Here is an 18375-nt window from a genome sequence, read left to right as displayed (position 1 = left end):
TGGATGTTGTGTAGTGTGGTGAATATTCAAAGCGCAGCCCTTTAAATTACATACAGCAAGTCCACTCTTACCACCTTACTTACCTTTCCTCTGATTGTGAGCGATATCATTAAGTGAAAGGCGCTATATTAAGAATATGCACTGTTATACAATGAATCGCATAACATTCTGCATGGCTTTACGGTGTACTACAACCGCATGAATTTAATGTGTTGATTTGAAATGTCCGCAGCAAATCTTGAGGTAATGGCGTAAAGAGTGTTGCATCTAGGAATTTTGCATTCATTCGTGTATTTTCTAACCCAATCAATCCAGCTGTAGTCGCTCAACTTGTGAATTTAACTATTCACAAGACACACACTACAAAGCACATTGCAATTCAGCTTAAACTTGTGCATCACATACACCTACAGTTAGGTCCACAAGTATTTGGTCAGTGATACAATTTTCATAATTTTGGCTCTGTGTGCCACCACAGTGGATTTTGAAATGAAGCAATCAAGATGTGATTGAAGTGTAGACTTGCAGCTTTAATTTAAGGTGTTTAAAAATATATATTGTATGAGCCATTTAGAAAAGACAGCCATTTTTATACATGGTCCTCCCATTTTCATGGGCTCAGAAGTATTTGGACAAACTAACAGTCATAAATATAATGATCATTTTCAATATTTGGTTGAAATACTTTCCAGTCAATGAGTGTCTGAAGTCTGGAAGTGTGGTTGTCTCCAGATGCTGGGTTTCCACTCTAGTGATGCTTTACTGCAGCTGTCTTCAGGCGCTGCTTGTTTGTTGGACTTTCTGCCATCAGGTTTGCCATCAGTAAGTGAAATGCATGGCCACTTGAGTTGAGGTCAGTTGATGGACTTGGCCATTGAAGAATATTCCACTGCACTTGGTTTGCTGTCACAGTGTGTTTTTGGCTCATTGTCTATCTGTACTGTGAAGTGTTTTGCAGCATTTGGCTGAATCTCAGCAGACAGTAGGGCCCTGGACACTTCAGAATTTATTCTATGACTTCTGCCAGTAGTCATATCATGAGAAAGGTGCTATATAAATTATAATTATATTATTTTAAATTATAAATTATGTATATTTATTAGTGACTGACTTCTGTTTGCAGTCATGCATGCCCATGCCATAATACTGCCTCCACCACGTTTCACAGCTGATGAGCCGTTCCTTCTCTTCTCCATACTCTTCTTTTTCCATCATTCAGGTACATATTGATCTTAATTTCATTTGCCCAAAGAAAACTGTTCCAAAACTGGATAGAGTGGGAGCATTCGCTGATAGCACGTTGCCACACCCACCACACGCCAAACCACCTGGATTGGGACTCGAGTGCAGTGGGTGACACCTTGGCACCACACTTTAACAGTGGGAGGTTTTCGTTTTTACGGTGGCTGAGTTGCCAATCCTGCCACCAACCCCCACGTTTTCCCTGCAAGTTGGAGGACCTGCTTGCAGAGCTTGATGGAGATTAACGTCATACCCTGGACAGGCTTCTTAAAAATATTTTCTGGCAAAGTCTAATCTGTCATTCCTATGCTTGAGGTTTCTCAGTTGTTTGCACTTTGTGGTAAACCCTTTGTCTTTACTTTCATGAAGTCTTCTCTTGATTGTAGACTTGTGACAATGATAGGTTGACCTCCCAGGGAGTGTTTTTGGTTTGTCTGAATGCTGTGAATTTGTTTTTCTTCACCAAGGACAGAAGTTTTTGATCATCCAAAAGTCCGGCTTTCTGGTATTGCTGAGTTCTTCAGCGTGTTCCTTGTCTTTATGAATGTCCCAGATGGTTGATTTGACCTCTCCTGGGGCATCATGTATAACGCCGTGCGCAGAACTCACACTATAACATGGCGTAAGCACAAAAACGGGAATGTGCGTACGCACAGAAAAATCCAGATACATAAATCTGTGCGTTCGGCAACTTCCATGTTCTTCCGCTCCATAAATCCCAATCAGCGTGAAAAGTAACGCACGTGCACGCGCCTGCTGCCCCACCCCAACTCCTCCCAGAATTATGCCTCTTGAATATGCAAATCAATACAAATAGCCCTTAAGCTCAGTGTTTTGTGAAAAGACAATGGGAAAAGCATGGGGGAAAATAGAAGAATTTCAGTGAATACCAAGTGGAGGCAAGGAAAAACGTACTATTCGTTGGTTTAAACAGTGATATAATCAACAAAAGGAAGAAACTCGACAGCTCACGTTCACAAAGTCGCACAGTGCCCGAAATAAAAAAGAAGTTGTCACATATCAAAGTCGCCGTGAAAAGGCAAGTCGTAGCCCACCGTCTGATTGTCATATGAAAGCTTATTAGGGTACAGAGAAAAAAAATAGGCACACAGTGGGAAAAAAGCTTGAAATGTCAACTTTAATCTCATAATTTCCACTTTAATCACGTAGTTTATTTTGTCATTAAAGTAGAACATCATAAACTTCATCTTAAAATTGTTTAATTTAGTAGTTTCTCAAATCCCATCGTAACTAAAGTAGCACATTAAATGTTTTGTTTTGTATTTGATCTTTTATGTGCTCTATGTGTGTGAATCACTACGTGCTTCTAAACGGGCTTTCTCTTCCTCCGACAGGATACAGAATTCATTACGTTCATGATAGTACAGCTCTCTGAATAATTAAAATACTGAGATGTATATGTGATATCTTTTTCATGATGATAGGAATGAAAGCATGTTATTAAACATGGAAACACGGTGGCGCAGTGATTGTTCATGTCTCATGCAAGATGCTTGCTGCGCCATGCGCGACCTTCGATGAAATAATTTATCACAGCAGTACTGTCACTTTCAAATGTACTAACCTCCAATTCCTGTCCTTACTTTTCTTTCTCCACATACCCAATCGCCACACAATCAGCTCTGTAATAGACGTTAAGCCATCTGTAAGCTTAGAATGACGATTCTTCAAAACGTTTAAGGAACATTGAAATATCTTCGTAGTTCATGTTTAATTATTCCATCCATCTATTCTTCCAGTGTCGCGTCAGCGCCAGCAATAATACAGCGCAAGGCAGGAGCTATCCGTGAACTAGCTAGCGCTGCGGCACCGTGTCCTCACATGTTTAATTATTAACAATACAGATTATTTAAATGAAGTTAAAGTTTTATCTGTATAATATAATCAACATATTTTGCTGCATTTCATCTTAAAAATGATATCATCATCATATGTAAATATGTGCTTTATAAAAGGTGCAGGTTGTGCAATATTATAACTGTAGTGCAAGTTTACAGTGAGGTGATTGTACTTATAAGTACAAACAGTTCTACAAGGAGCACTTGATGGACTGATTGAGTGCATTTAGAGTTCTTGGGATGAAACTGTTTCTGAACCACGAGGTCCATACAGAAAAGGCTCTGAAGCGTTTTGCCATGGCAGAGGCAACGTGTGCTTGATGCTCTATACCGATATTTCTCTTTCCGATCAGCTACTGTTGTGATTCCAAACTCAGATACCGTGATATAAATACTCCGAGTGGTGCAGTGAGAGTAATATGGAAAAAGATGATCTACTGTGGCAACCCTTAATGGGAGCAGCTGAAAGAAGAAGATGCAGTGAGAGTAACAACACTAAAGCAGTTATGGTATTTGGAATACTATGACTATTCTCTGGACCATTATATTGTTACAGGTTAATTACAATCAGATGCATTACACTAATAAACAATATGCAGTTAGTTTCAGTGTATTTATAAAGCCGCGTCAGGAATGTGGATCTAAGAAAGAAAGGGTAATCACACAGGAACAGTAGCACTGCTTTGACGCTGGGTGCCACCAGTCTGCAAAACCGAGCGGAGAAATTGCGTACGCCAAGGAATGAGGTACTGTGGAAATGTGTGTGGCTTTACTCCCCCTGGTGTTTCTGCTATTTCTCTCTAAAGGGTTTGTTTTGTTTTCTCTGCCTAATGATAGCCTCATTTTACTTGCATGGGCAGCTCTTTGGACATCATATTGAGCTTCCAAATGCAAATTTCACACTTGAAATCAACTCCAGACCTTCTACCTGCTTAATAGTTAATGAAATAATGAAGGCCCTGCTCACACCTGGCTATGGAACAGCTTGTCAGTAAGTTGTCTAAATACTTTTAAGCCCCTGAAAATGGAGGACCATGTATAAAAATGGCTGTCATTCCTAAAGGGCTCATAATAGATTTCTGTTAAATCCTTTAAATAAATGCTTAAATCCATTGTGGTGGCATACAGAGCCAAAATTACGAAAATTATGTCGCTGTCCAAATACGTATGGACCTAACTGTATGTTGGCTTAAATTATTTAAAGTCCATAAGGGATAACGTCATCAAAGCCCAGTCTCCCTAGGTCTTATGTTTTGGGAATATCCACTCAGACCATCTTTGGGAAAAAAATGTGCTTATCTTTCAGATAATATCAGATATATAATCACTCCAAATGCTTTACTGGCATTATTTGGTGCAACAAAAGGTCTATAGTGATATTTTACAAGGCATTGCTTGTCAATTGACTTAGATAAATAGATAGATAGATAGATAGATAGATAGATAGATAGATAGATAGATAGATAGATAGATAGATAGATAGATAGATAGATAGATAGATAGATAGATAGATAGATAGATAGATAGATAGATAGATCTTTATTGTCATTGTCACTTTTACAAAGGAACAACGAAATTGAAGGTGCCAACAAAAGTATTCACTCTCTTGGAGTGATATACAGTATTGAATCATAGTTACCAAACGCTTCTTTATAAATCAAGAATGGGGTAGTGATTAAAATTTTTTTTTTAATTTTAAAAATCTTAAATTTCACTTTAAAAAGCAGTTTCATATGTCATACTGTAATATATACCATATGGCATTTAGAGATATCTCAAAATGAATTTCAGATATCTTAAAATATCATTTATTTTTTAAGATATCTGAAACTTGCTTTGAGATTTCTTAAAATAATTTCCTTTACATTTTAAGATATCTGCAATACATTTTGAGATATTTCAAAATAACCATGCCTGCATTTCAAGATGGCTTCAAAAGAATTTTCAGATATCTTAAATTGACCTATCAGGCCTTTTAAGTTATCTCAAATGCATTTCAAGATACAGTATCTCAAAATCATTTCCTGTAAAAATGCCTATTCTTTCAATGGGACTTCTTGTTTATTATATCCATCCATCCATTTTCTAACCCGCTGAATCCGAACACAGGGTCACGGGGGTCTGCTGGAGCCAATCCCAGCCAACACAGGGCACAAGGCAGGAACCAATCCCGGGCAGGGTGCCAACCCACCACAGGACACACACAAACACACCCACACACCAAGCACACACTAGGAACAATTTAGAATCGCCAATCCACCTAACCTGCATGTCTTTGGACTGTGGGAGGAAACCGGAGCGCCCGGAGGAAACCCACGCAGACACGGGGAGAACATGCAAACTCCACGCAGGGAGGACCCGGGAAGCGAATTGTTTATTATACGATATCTTAAAATGTATTTGAGATATCTTTAAATATGCAGGAAGTGATTTTAAGATATCTGAAAATGGACAGGAAGCTGTTTTGAGATGTCTGGAAATGTATTTCAGATATCTTAAATTGTATTCTAGATATCTTAAAATGCTTTTGAGATATTCTGAAATAAGTAAATGTGTTTCTAAAGATTTCTTAAAATGTATTGTAATACAACTTGAGATATCTAGAAATATATTGTATGTTATCTGAAATGCAGCAGAGACCCATTTTAAGATATCATGAATTTTAATATCTAAAAATGTATCTCAAAAAACAATGAATTTTAAGTTATCTTAAATACTTTTTAAGATATCTTAATTATATTTCAAGATATCCTAAAATAACTTCCCCTTTATTTTATTATATCAAAATGAGATATCTCAACATAACTTCCTGCGCATTTTAAGATATCTCGAAATAGACAGGAAGTCCCATTGAAAGAATAGGAAATTTTATAGGAAGTTATTTCAGATATCTCAAAATGTACAGCATACTGTTTCAAGATATCTTGAAATCTATTTGAGATTTTATAAAATGCTTTTTAGATATCTTAAAATAGATGCATTTTTAGATATCTGTAATTCAATTTGAGATATCTAAAATGCATTTCCAGATATCTTAAAATTCATTTTGAGATATCTCTAAATGGTAATTTGGCTTGCCATAATATCATGATTGTAAGGAGATAACTTTTGGCTTGAAAAATACCCAACGTATCCTTTGACTTTTTTGACACTGATCAACAGAAAAAGACTCTTTAATATCCAAGTGAAAACGGAGCTCTACAAGGTGGTCTAAATTAAGTACAAAAATAAAACACAAAATAACTCATCACCCCCATTAGGTCAGCATGTAGCAGATGCACCTTTGGCAGCCATGTTGGCCTTGAGTTTGTGCTTAGGTCTCCTTCTTTCTCTATCAGCTTTGCACATAGCTGCCATTTTTCCTCTTCTTCTTTGCCTAACTGCTCAGGCTCTGTCAGGTGTCATGGACATCGTGAGTGATCAGCCTTTGTCAAGTCCAGCCACAAATCCTCACTTGGATTGAGATCTGGGCTCTGACTCGGCCATGCCAGGACGTTCACATTGTTATTTTGAAGCTACTGCTGTGTAGCTTTAGCGTTATGTTTGAGCTCATCTTCTTGCTGGAAAACAAATCTTCTCCTAAAGTGTAGGTCACTTGCAGACTTCCGTCAGATTTTCCTTTAACATTTCTTTGCTATTTGGTTGCATTTTACCCTCACAAGCCTTCCAGGGCCTGCTGCAGAGAAGCACCTCCACATCCTGATGCTGCCACCATTACACTCCACAGTGGTGTTGTGTGTTTTCTATAATAGTCTGCTGACCAAACAGCTCAATTCTGGTCTCATCAGATCATTGAACCTTCCTTCAGCTGACATCAGAGTCACTCATGTGCCTTTTGGCAAACTCGAGCCATGACGTTATGTGTGTTTTTACTCCTTGTCACTCTCCTGTAAAGCTGCAACTACTGAAGCACCCAAGCACAGTCTTTCAAATCTCCATCACTGTAGCTTGTAACTCCATTAGAATTCTCACAGGTCTCTTGATGGCCTCGTCGTCTTCTTGCACAATCATTTAGGTTTTGTGGACATCCTGTTGTAGCAGATTTCCAGCTCTGTCATGTTCTTTCCATTTCTTCATGGCTCTTGCATCCATCCCATGACGTATGATTTTCATGGAGCTGCTTGTTGTGTTCTTTAGTGTTCATTGTTGTAGGTTAGTTAGCCCACCATACTGACTTTTCACAAGCTGGCCCTTCCACATTCAGGTGCATTTAGATGACAATGAAGTGAAACTCCAGACAGATGACCTCCATTGAACAAATTCTGAAACTTGTAAAACCAGCTGGTTGCACCAATGAGGGTTTAGGGTTGTCATATTAAAAGGGGTGAATACTTATTAGATCAATTCTGTTCTGTTTTATGTTTGTGATTAGACCACTTTGCAGATCTGTTGTCAATTTGACATTTAATAGTCATTGTCTGTTGATCTGTCATAAAATGTTAATGAACTCCACTGGGATTCAATGTTGCATAACAAGAACGTGTAGAAACCTCCAAAAGTTGAATATATTTTATACCCTCCATAGGCTGGGTGAACCCGGGTCGAGGCGTCTTTACTCGGATACAATACAGGGAGTAAACTCCACAGACAAAAGGTGAATGGGAAAACAACACAAAAGTATGGAAAAAATATGAATGTTTGTAAATTTCTTGTGAATGTAAACCCAACAGTACTTGAAAGGAAAAGAAGATGACTGATAGGGGCAGAAACCTGCAATCTCAGGACGGGGACTGGACGCCATTGTCCTATTTCGCCCTCCACCAGTCAATGGGATAGTGATATCTTATATTATCTAAAGCCACAAAACAATTAAACTTTCGTTCCAAGATAAAGTCCAAAGCTTCTTCAGAATGTGAATTCATTATTGCTGTTCTAAAGTTTATGTGCTTAACTCTCTTGGATTTGACATTTTAAACATACCTGAAGACGCCCGGGCTGTCTTTTCACGTATCTCTCTGAACGGGCTAAGACAGGGGTGCTGAATGTCATTAAGAATGTAATATTCATATTTTAAGTACTGTATTGCTTGTATTTTTGACTGAATTGTATTTATTATTGTATTGTGATTTATAAGTTAATAAAACTAAAACAATTTACACAGTGTCGACTTGGCGTAACATGAAGGCGCTTTCAGCGACTAAGTTAACCGTTATGAAAGTTGGAGCATTTCACAGTTGTATTTCCTTCATCCAAGAGTCAGTTGTTTTACATTGTAGTTTTTTTTTAAATAGGTTTGTTACAGTGAGTCACATTCAAAAGTATGAGGGACGTTCAAAACTTTACCACGCTTTTATATTTTCGCTGGAAACGGTGAAAGCGGGAGGAGAAGTAATTAGGCATTAAAAAGTTGGTGAGGCGCTGGGAGAATCGCATCGCAAACGAAGGTGACTGCGTACAGTGGCGTAGCTCGAGTTCGTGCTGCCGCCCTCCGACATATCTGAATATGTTAGCCTATTTAAATAGAAAATTAAAATGACGTATAGAGAAAAAATAAGATAAAATTTGAATAGATTTATTCATATATAGAGAAACACCAATATTTTTTCACATATAATTACTTATAAGTATCAACTAGATAAGAATATATTATAGACGCACTGATAAGCCGTGTTCTATAATTACGCTGCGAAAACCAAAACCAGTGTAATGTACAAGTGATAGGTGGGGATGTTTTCTGCACAGGGCAAGAACACATTCGGAATGATAACAAAACAAAATTATAAATCGTAAATTAGTTGTTTATCTTCCTATAAATTATTAACGGTGTAATGTTGATGTTTATTTTTGTTATTGCCTCATAAATTTTAACTGCTGTGTCTGATGCTGTCACAGAAGGACAGTCTGAAAATTATTTTTGAAGCATAAAAGTGAGAGAATTGTACTTATTTCATTCATGAGTGATATTTTTCCGAACCTTGCAGCTTACACACGAATTGTACCGAGCCTTTTGGCAATAATGACGCCCCTAAAAATGTGCCGCCCGGGGCGGACCGCCCCAAGCTACGCCACTGACTATGTAGAAAAGTGATGTCATTTGTTTTTGAAATTCTTAATAAATAGTTAAAAAAAAGTGCGGAAACTTTTGGAATGTCCCTTGTAATTGTAATAAGAGAATACAATTCCACGTGTTGGATGCCGACACAGAATCAGTGCTTTTTAGCAGCGCTTTACAATGGAGGCTTGTGGCGGCTCAATGATAGATAGATAGATAGATAGATAGATAGATAGATAGATAGATAGATAGATAGATAGATAGATAGATAGATAGATAGATAGATAGATAGATAGATAGATAGATAGATACTTTATTAATCCCAATGGGAAATTCACAATGGCTTTCGTACACAGCAGATTGTAAGTTAAGGGTTGTGAAAATGGCATCGACTGATGTGTGTTTGTGCTGCAGGGTCTGTGACTATTTGTTGTTCGATTTTCTTAAACGTAACATTTTTAAAAGGACACCCAATAGTGCAGTATCCAAGAATTAGCAACTGAAAAATATCTAATAATACAAAATGACCAATAGCATAATGAAAGTATTACACTATGAAAGGAGGAAAAGGAACTGAAATAAGTTCGCATCTAGCTCTTAACATTAGTTAAAAAAACAGTAATTCGTTGAAATAAGTAAGAACTCGGAAAGGATCTGAGTTATTGTATAACGGGAATACGAATGGTGTATAATGGGCAAGAAAAGCTTGGCGCGTTTGTTTGTGTATATCTGAGACTGAATGATAGGGGGCTTAAGCCACTGAAGCCCCCCCACCAGCTGACGCCACTGTCCTGTGTTTATATCAGTTAGGGCACCTGTGTTATTATTAACGAGTTCAAACACCACTTAACTGCAGGTGGATAACGTTGGCTCTTTACAATAATAATCTGCATATAATTTTGTATAATCAATTCACTCTTACATTTGCTTACATAATTGCTTTCCTCTTCCGTTAATTTCCAGAGAAGTGACTTTTTTGTCCTCTATTACCTTGGCAATGACATTCGTGTCTCTGGTGATTCTTCCCGTGAAGTCAGTAGACGGACTGGGAGAGCATGGGGGGTCATGAGGTCACTGGAAAGGGGTGTGTGGCGCTCCTGATATCTATGCAAAAGGATAAAGGTCCAAGTCTTTAGAGTCCTGGTGCTTCCTGTCTTGCTATATGGTTGCGAGACATGGATGTTATCCAGTGACCTGAGATGAAGACTGGACTCCTTTGGCACTGTGTCTCTTCGGAGAATCCTTGGGTACCATTGGTTTGACTTTGTGTTGCTCATGGAGTCCCGAATGAGGCACATCACCTGCATTGTGAGGGAGCACTATGGCCATATGGCGCGTTTCCCAGAGGGTGATCCAGCTCGTAAGATCCTTATTGTTAGGGACCCGAGTGGCTGAACCAGGGAAAGGGGTCGCCCATGTAACACCTGGCTGCGGCAGATAGATAGTCATTTCCAGAGGGTAGGACTGGACCGCGTGTCTGCCTGGGGGAGTAGCCAACCGGGCTGTTTCGTTGTGTAGTGGGTGCGGTAATGCACTGTACCAGTGCTGTCTCCCCAACTTGACTGACTTAGTTAACTTACCTAAAGCAGCAGCAGGGGGTGCTTCTGTGTGAGCGGTTTGCCCGCTCGTTCTGCCCAGAGTCCGACTCACTTCATTGGGCATCAGAATGGCCGTCAGGCGAGTAAAAGAGGATAAAATACAAAATATTCAAGTTCTAGCAACCGCTCTCAGGGTGAAATTGAAAAGGTAAACCAATTCCAATTTGACGTCTTACAGAACGTTTTTTCTTCGTTTTAAGATGGACAAGTTTACAAATTCAGCAATGCTTTCTAATGGGATGTTTCAAAAGGTGTTTCTTTTTATAAGAAAATCTGACACTGTGACAGATTTTGTCATGTAACAACACTAAACTGCAATGGACTTGTCTTGACTTAGGAGTCCCAAAGCATGCAAGTCCCAAAGAAGCACATCCAAAAATGCACCCCAGAGGGAAAAAAAAACATCAAACCTGGCTAGTATTTTTTCACCTGCATTATTATCATTCTTTAATTTATTATTATTTATTGTATCAGTATGCTGCTGCTGAAGAATGTGAATTTCCCATTGGGATTAATAAAGTATCTATCTATCTATCTATCTATCTATCTATCTATCTATCTATCTATCTATCTATCTATCTATCTATCTATCTATCTATCTATCTATCTATCTATCTATCTATCTATCTATCTATCTATCTATCTATCTATCTATCTATCTATCTATCTATCTATCTATCTAGTAACAAGGGCAAACACATAACTTTATAGAATAAAAAGGTTTATTTCCACAAAAATGCTTTCAAACAAAAGCAGGCTCCATTGAGCACAAATTCAAAATGGAGATGCCTAAAACAGTAGTTCTCAATCTGTGGGGCGGGCCCCCCTAGAGGGGCGCGAAGATGTGAAAAAAAGAAAACAAGAATCAAAAATATGAAAAATACATCTATTGAAACCAAAACAAATTAACTTAAACTACATTCTGATACTAGAAAAATAAATACAGAGTTAGATAAATGTCGATAAAAGTTAAGTAGGTATAATAAAATATGCATCTATGATATATCATTAATTAAAAAAGAACAAATTGGTATTAGTGGGCTCCTTTCAAAAAAAAGTAAGGGGGGGCGTGATTAAAACTGTTATGAAAACTCGGGTCGCAAATACTTAAAGGCTGAGAAACGCTGGCCTAAAATTAAAAGCAATCTGGGCGAACAAAGCAATCAAGAGCAATGTCAAAAATGAGCAAACAGGTTGAAAATCCACTAAGTCACAAAAGCACAGAAAAAGGAACAAGTAGACTCACCACTCCCAGGCCCTTTCAACATGAACCATCAGGAACTGTGGGAGAACCTCTGGATTTAAAGGGAGGAGTGGGCGGTGATTGGCAGGTGGCCCCACCTCCTGGGGGCCCCGCCCACAAAACACATGGAATATAACACAGGCAGCTTACATCTCTCTATTATACTGTATAAAAAATTCTTGGGACGAGACGAGACTTTTTCAGAGAGTTAATTTCAAGTCCTGCGAGACGAGACTTTGTGCCAAGAGATGAATTGAAAACCTAACAGGTCCTAGTGGGGGCAGAAATTAAAGACAAACAGTAGAAACGAAAAGACAAAGGGTAAAAGACAAAGAGGAATGTCATAAAGAGGTTCAAAAATGTTGGTGCGATACACATGCAGAGCAGGTTGGAGATTATGAAAGTACTAAAATTTGAAAGTATCAAAAAATTGATAGTAAAGATCGCATTAGCGCTAACAAATAGAAATTATTACTTGATGAAATAACGGAACAGCGAAAAGAGATCGAATATATGGACACAGAGAGATTGTTCAGCTTTAAAGTTTAAGTCGGAGACTTGTAGAACATCTAATTCATGTTACCATCAGGGAAAAGTAGTGTTTCTTCCCAATGAAGAGGCGTATCCGCGAGAAATAAAAGATTTTTTATTTGGTGAAAGTGAAATCCACAAACACTAGAGGCAAAATATCCGAATCTACAATAAACTGTTCGCATTCGCTTCATTCGAGGCTCAAAATGTAGATTTACACGATTCAGGATCATAAGCTATGAGACTCTGTGGTCCCGCAACAATTAAAGCTACAACAAGTTTAATTTCAAAGAAACCACAATTCAGTCAGGTTTATATTTATGATCACGGAGAAGCAATGCAACATAGAATCGAAAGAGTTAAATGATCGGACGTATTAGAAATTCTACAGCCAATCTTCTTCTTCTTTCGGCTGCTCCCGTTAGGGATTGCTACAGTGGATCATCTTCTTCCATATCTAAACCAGTATGGAAATTTGTATTGTTGTCCGCATATTGATTTGGCAAAATTTTACACCGGATGCCCTTCCTGACGTAACCCTCCCCATTTATCTGGGCTTGGGACCGGCACGAAGAAACACACTGGTTTGTGCATCCCCTGTGGCTGGGTTAGAAATTCTACAGCCAATAATGGATACAAATCCATACGTCCAAACACGGATAACATTAGACAACAAAGGAGATCTTGATATGCCACTCGTATTAAAACGTTTACAGTTTCCCGTTAGAATAGCTTTTGCAAAGACAATTAACAAATTACAGAGACAAACATTTGAAAAGTTGTTTTATTTAATAGAGAGAAAGAAACGATATTCAATCACAGGCAGTTATACGTTGCATTGATGCAAATGTAACACTTCACATGAAAATTAAAATCTGTTTAAATTGTACATCTGCATCCCCATACGTGAGCAGCAGAACCGCAATGAGACTATCGCGTAGCGCAGGACGACGGGGGGGGTTGTTGGCGAGCGAAGCAAGCAGGGGGCAAAGCCCCCTAGAACTGTAAAAAGAGAACACAAACAACGATTAAGGGTTGGGGGACCGAATGGTGATCATCACATGTTGTTGCACACAAACACAAAAAATATGTCTTTACAGACTGGACTCTCTGAGCAGACTTTTCTACACACAGAGAACCAATTAAATAAGTTACCAAGCAGTGTGGTAGACTGTAGAACTTTAGGGATCCTCAAAACTTAACTTGATGTTATTTTGGAAGGATTAAGTGGACAGGACTGGCGATCTTTGTTAGAGTGAATGGCCTCTTCTCATTTAGACTGTTCTAATGTTCAGATATTCAGACTGAGGAAAAATGGTGGCAATGCCAGTTATGAGGTCGATGAGGCGGCAATGGCATCATGAATCATCAGCCTATGATTTTCCAGATCTGCAGAGAGAAGATGAGGAGAGGTGTTGGGAAACAGCGCCAACCCTGACTTGGGGTGGAATTGCAACTTGTCAAGCCCTGAAGTTGCCTCCCAGGTACTTGTGTGTGACAATACCTAAACAAAAACAAAGAGTTATTCACTTAAACACCATAAATCAAAGAACCCAAAGTCTCTCTATTATATAAAAAAATCTTGGGACGAGACGAGCCTTTCTCAGAGAGACGAGACGTGACTTTCTCAGAGAGACGAGACGTGACTTTCTCAGAGAGACACTGTCTCGTCCAGTGCGACAAAGAGTAGATGATAAAGTAGAACGTCGTAAAGAATTCAAAAATGTTGCCGCGATACACATGCAGAGCAGGTTAGAGATAATGGAAGTACGATAATTCAAAAATCTCCAAGAAATGAGAGTAAAGATCGTATTAGTGCAAAGAAATGGAAATTATTACTCGGTGAAATAATGGAACAGCGAAAAAAGTTCAAATATATTGTTTGGATTTAAACTTTAAGTTGGAGACTTGTAGAACGTCTAATTCAGTGTTTCTCAACTTTTAAGTATTTGCGACCCGAGTTTTCATAAAAGTTTTAATCTCGCCCCCCCCTAACGTTTTTTTTTTTTTTTTTAAAGGAGCCCACTAATACCAATTTGTTCTTTTTTAATAATCCCAGCCAACACAGGGCACAAGGCAGGAACCAATCCTGGGCAGGGTGCCAATCCACCGCAGATGGATGGATATATCATAGATGCATATTTTGTTATACCTACTTAACTTTTATCGACATTTAACTAACTCTATTTATTTTTCTAGTATAGAATGTAGTTTAAGTTAATTTGTTTTGGTTTCAATAGATGTATTTTTCATATTTTTGATTCTTGTTTTCCTTTTTTCACATCTTTGTGCCCCCCTTTTTGTTACTTTGTGCCCCCCTAGGGGGGCCCGCCCCACAGATTGAGAACCACTGGTCTAATTCGTGTTGCCATCAGGGAAAAGTAGTGTTTCTTCCCAATGAAGAGGGATATCCGTGAGAATTGAAATATTTGTTGTTTGGTGAAAAGTGAAATCCACATACGCTGTCATGCTTGGGTCACAGAGTTGCACAGATACACAGGAGATTCTACAGACAGAAACGTTATTCAGACACTTCAAACAAACATAAGTCTCTTTCAGGAGTGAATCGAGCTCCGTGTGTAGTCGGAGGGGACAGTTCTATCTTTCAATTAAAAGAATAGAAAATCTTCCTTTTCATAGGGGGCGCGCCTCAGGAGAGGGACCCCCAACAGGAGCAGAGGATGTCTTGGAGGAGCTGCTGTGGAGGCTTTTAAACGTTCGAAGCGCTGCACGAGATGCAGATCATGGGGCACGACAGCAGCTGATCGAGCAAAGAGGAGGCAAAAAACGACTGTATTTGTTTCCCATTGTTTCACCATCTAAGAGGGGGTTTCAGAGAGAGGTGTGCCAATGTCTCCTTGGGGTGCGTTCAGCCCCCCTCTTCACAACGTGAGCGGCAAAGACACGTAGTGGCTTACATGTAGCACAGGCCGGTGGGGGCTGTTGGAGGTTGACAAGCGAAGCGAGCAGGGGGCCTAGTGAGACATAAATCGTGAATCTGAACTCCAGCCAGGGGACGAACGCTGGCTGAAATATGACAGGACTAACATCACACAGAGGCTTGGTTTCCTCTCTTGCACCCTGTGCCATCGTGATAGACTTCAGTTCAACATGACCGAAAAATGAAATTGAGTACTTTCAGGAAAATGATGGCCACGACTGTACTTATGAAAATAACAAGAACGTTGGCTCTGGTAGTAGTGCTGCAACTGTGAACCAGTGATAGTTGGGCCTCCTGTCCAAGGCTGGTTCTGGATTTGCACCCACTTTGTTGGGTGAGACCATGGCCACACACAATTGAGGATACAAGTCTGTTGAATTATGTTATCAGCAGGGTTATGGCTACTAGAGTGTGTTATGCTAGCAGACAGGAGATTTAAGAGGGCAGCTGGAAGACAGGAGCATAGCCAAAAAAAAACAAAGTGGCAGCCAGAGTCAGGTGAACAACTATCAGTAATTAAAGCCAAGAATGGCAAGACAGTCGTCAAGAGTTCAGACTCCACAGAGACAAAACAAAGAAGTGTTTCAAAATGGTTTCAAGAGTTGGAATCCATGTACTCACATGAGGAAGCAGACCGTGTGACGAATGACCGGGGCCCATGCCCGGCCGGGATGCCCCTGCAGCATATGTACCAGGAGAGCAAGCATGGGAAACACAACATCTCCCCCTGGACACTAGATAGCAGCCTCCCTGGGTTGCAGCGGTGCCTCGGACTCCCCCAGGGCTTCATGGGTGTTGGAGTTTTGTACAGCCCTGTTGGGTTCCGCAGGTGCCACCAAGGGAGTGCTGTTGGACCCTTCTGGGCACTAATTTTGCCACACCCAGGTGCCCAATAAAAGGGGCCAGCAACCACCACTCAGCGGCCAGAGTTGGGTGGAGGAGGACGAGGTTGCCTGGGAGGAGTGGTGGTGCAGGAGAAGAAAGTGCGTGGTGTGTTGGTGCTTTGGGGACTGTGTTGTGGCTGGGGGACACAGGGAAGAAAAATAAAAGTTTATTTATTTTATATGTGCCTCCAGTGTGAATCTGTCTCGGGTCAGGTGCATATATAGCGCCTTTTTACAACCACTACAAGACCTTTAAACTCGTTATCGTCATGACTGACAGGTTACCACTTCTGAGGACACGCCCATTGTGGGAGTGTCATGGCAACAGGAGTCAACAATAGCACCATTAAAATGGTGGTGAAATAACGTCTCAAATCAAAAATTAGAACCTTAAGTACACTTCAAAAACAAATGAAAACAAGTGGATACCTTATGGCAGTGTCTCTCAACGACTGGGGCGCAACCCACTTTTGGGTCATGGGCTGCCACACGTTGGTTGTGAGTTGCTGTTGTTTATAATGGTAGTAGGTTGCAGCTGGTCAGTTCCCCATTCCACCCCAAAAGACTGTGGTGATCACTCTCGATTCACTATGAGTGGGTCATGGAGGCACTTACATGGGAAAAAGTTGGTCACTAGACCAAAAAGATTGACATACTGCCTTAGTGTATACAGATGAAGTCAGAGGTTACCATGCACTTATGGTGAATTCTTTAAAACTCACTTTATGACGCCTCCACAGATGTTATACAAAACAAACTTTAAATTTGACATATTGTTTTTTCCAACCGTGTTCAGAGACTGGAATTTTGATATAGGCAATAAAAATGAAATACTCTGTCTGTGGACATTGCTGGAAAGGTTTGTTGGAGTTTGCATGTTCTCTCCATGTCCATGCGGGTTTTCCCTGGGTGCTGCAGTTTTCCCCCAAAGTCCAGAGACATGCAGGTTAGGTGTAACGACACATCAACAGTTCATTTAAACAGAAGACAGCAGAAAGAAACTCATTCTAAAATGTATAACAACTTAATAGTTTGGAGCTTAAGCAGCATTTTATGAACCGATCATTGCGGGAGGAAAACGAAGAAGTGCCGTGGCAGAACGAGTTCATCTCCCAGCGGCAGTAAACAGGATGGGATGGGGCGACAAACTTCCAGCCGCCCATATCTGACTATGCAAATGAAGATGACGTCACATGGGCGTGCCTGATCTCCTAACTCTGACGTGTATGTGCACGCCCTCTGTGCACTGCACCCCGCTCTGTCTCCGCCTCTTGACAGTTTGTTCACGCCTGAGAATTGTACTCAGAATTTTCAGAAGCATGTGAAATTTTGAGAAGCGCGAGCTAATTCGGTTGACTTAAAAGGGAAAAATGAAAAATACAAAACAATTACTTTTTTTTCCTTTTGTTCTTTCGCACATCAGAAAAGAAAAATTTAAGAAACGACAACGAGAAAACGCCCTTTATTTATTTTGTCTAAACCGGACGTTTTTGTAGGTCAACAACCTGGTCAGATAATGCGCCGCTTGCAGCAAACACTGGTCACTGGTGTGTAGACTGGACCATCGTCATGACGTTGAAACGGTCCTCAGACGTGATTTTAGAGATGGCAAAACAAGGCCTGTCATCGAAAATTATATCTGAGCGTCTGTCATATGAACACGGAGAAGCGAGAGGATTTTCTGCGATTGCGAGAAATGTTAGAAAGATTTGTGCTGAGCAAATCTCAGGCTGTCGACTCTCTGACACACATTTGGAGATAGAGGTGACAAAAGCTATAAATGCGTCTGTTTTGTTCTTTTTGAGCTATTACACATTCATTATTTGAATCGCAAATAAATCCAGAAAAGTATGTGTAATTTTAAGTTTATGACTGCTATTTGTTACCATAGAATTTAAAAATACCTCGTTTTCCCTCATTTTGTTCTTGAATCAAAAATCAAAATCTGAAAATTCCTTTCATTTTCGTTTTTTCGTTTTTGCTTCTAAAATGAAATTTCAAATACCAAAAAGTACACGGACCGGAATTCACACGTGTGAAATGTAAATTTGTCCTAAATTATTACGAGTTATTTTAGACCGCGAT

General features: G+C 39.7%; 1 protein-coding gene across 1 annotated transcript in view; it reads left to right on the top strand.

Annotated features, from left to right (window-relative positions):
- ap3d1 (adaptor related protein complex 3 subunit delta 1) overlaps positions 1 to 18375 on the top strand; it is a 1136182-nt gene that overhangs the window by 983823 nt on the left and 133984 nt on the right. The window lies entirely within an intron of this gene.

This window comes from Erpetoichthys calabaricus, chromosome 12 (genome assembly GCF_900747795.2).
Source record: "Erpetoichthys calabaricus chromosome 12, fErpCal1.3, whole genome shotgun sequence".
In the NCBI taxonomy this organism is placed as follows: domain Eukaryota; kingdom Metazoa; phylum Chordata; class Cladistia; order Polypteriformes; family Polypteridae; genus Erpetoichthys; species Erpetoichthys calabaricus.
Note: the sequence above shows the minus strand (reverse complement) of the source record. Positions and strands in the feature narration are given on the sequence as shown.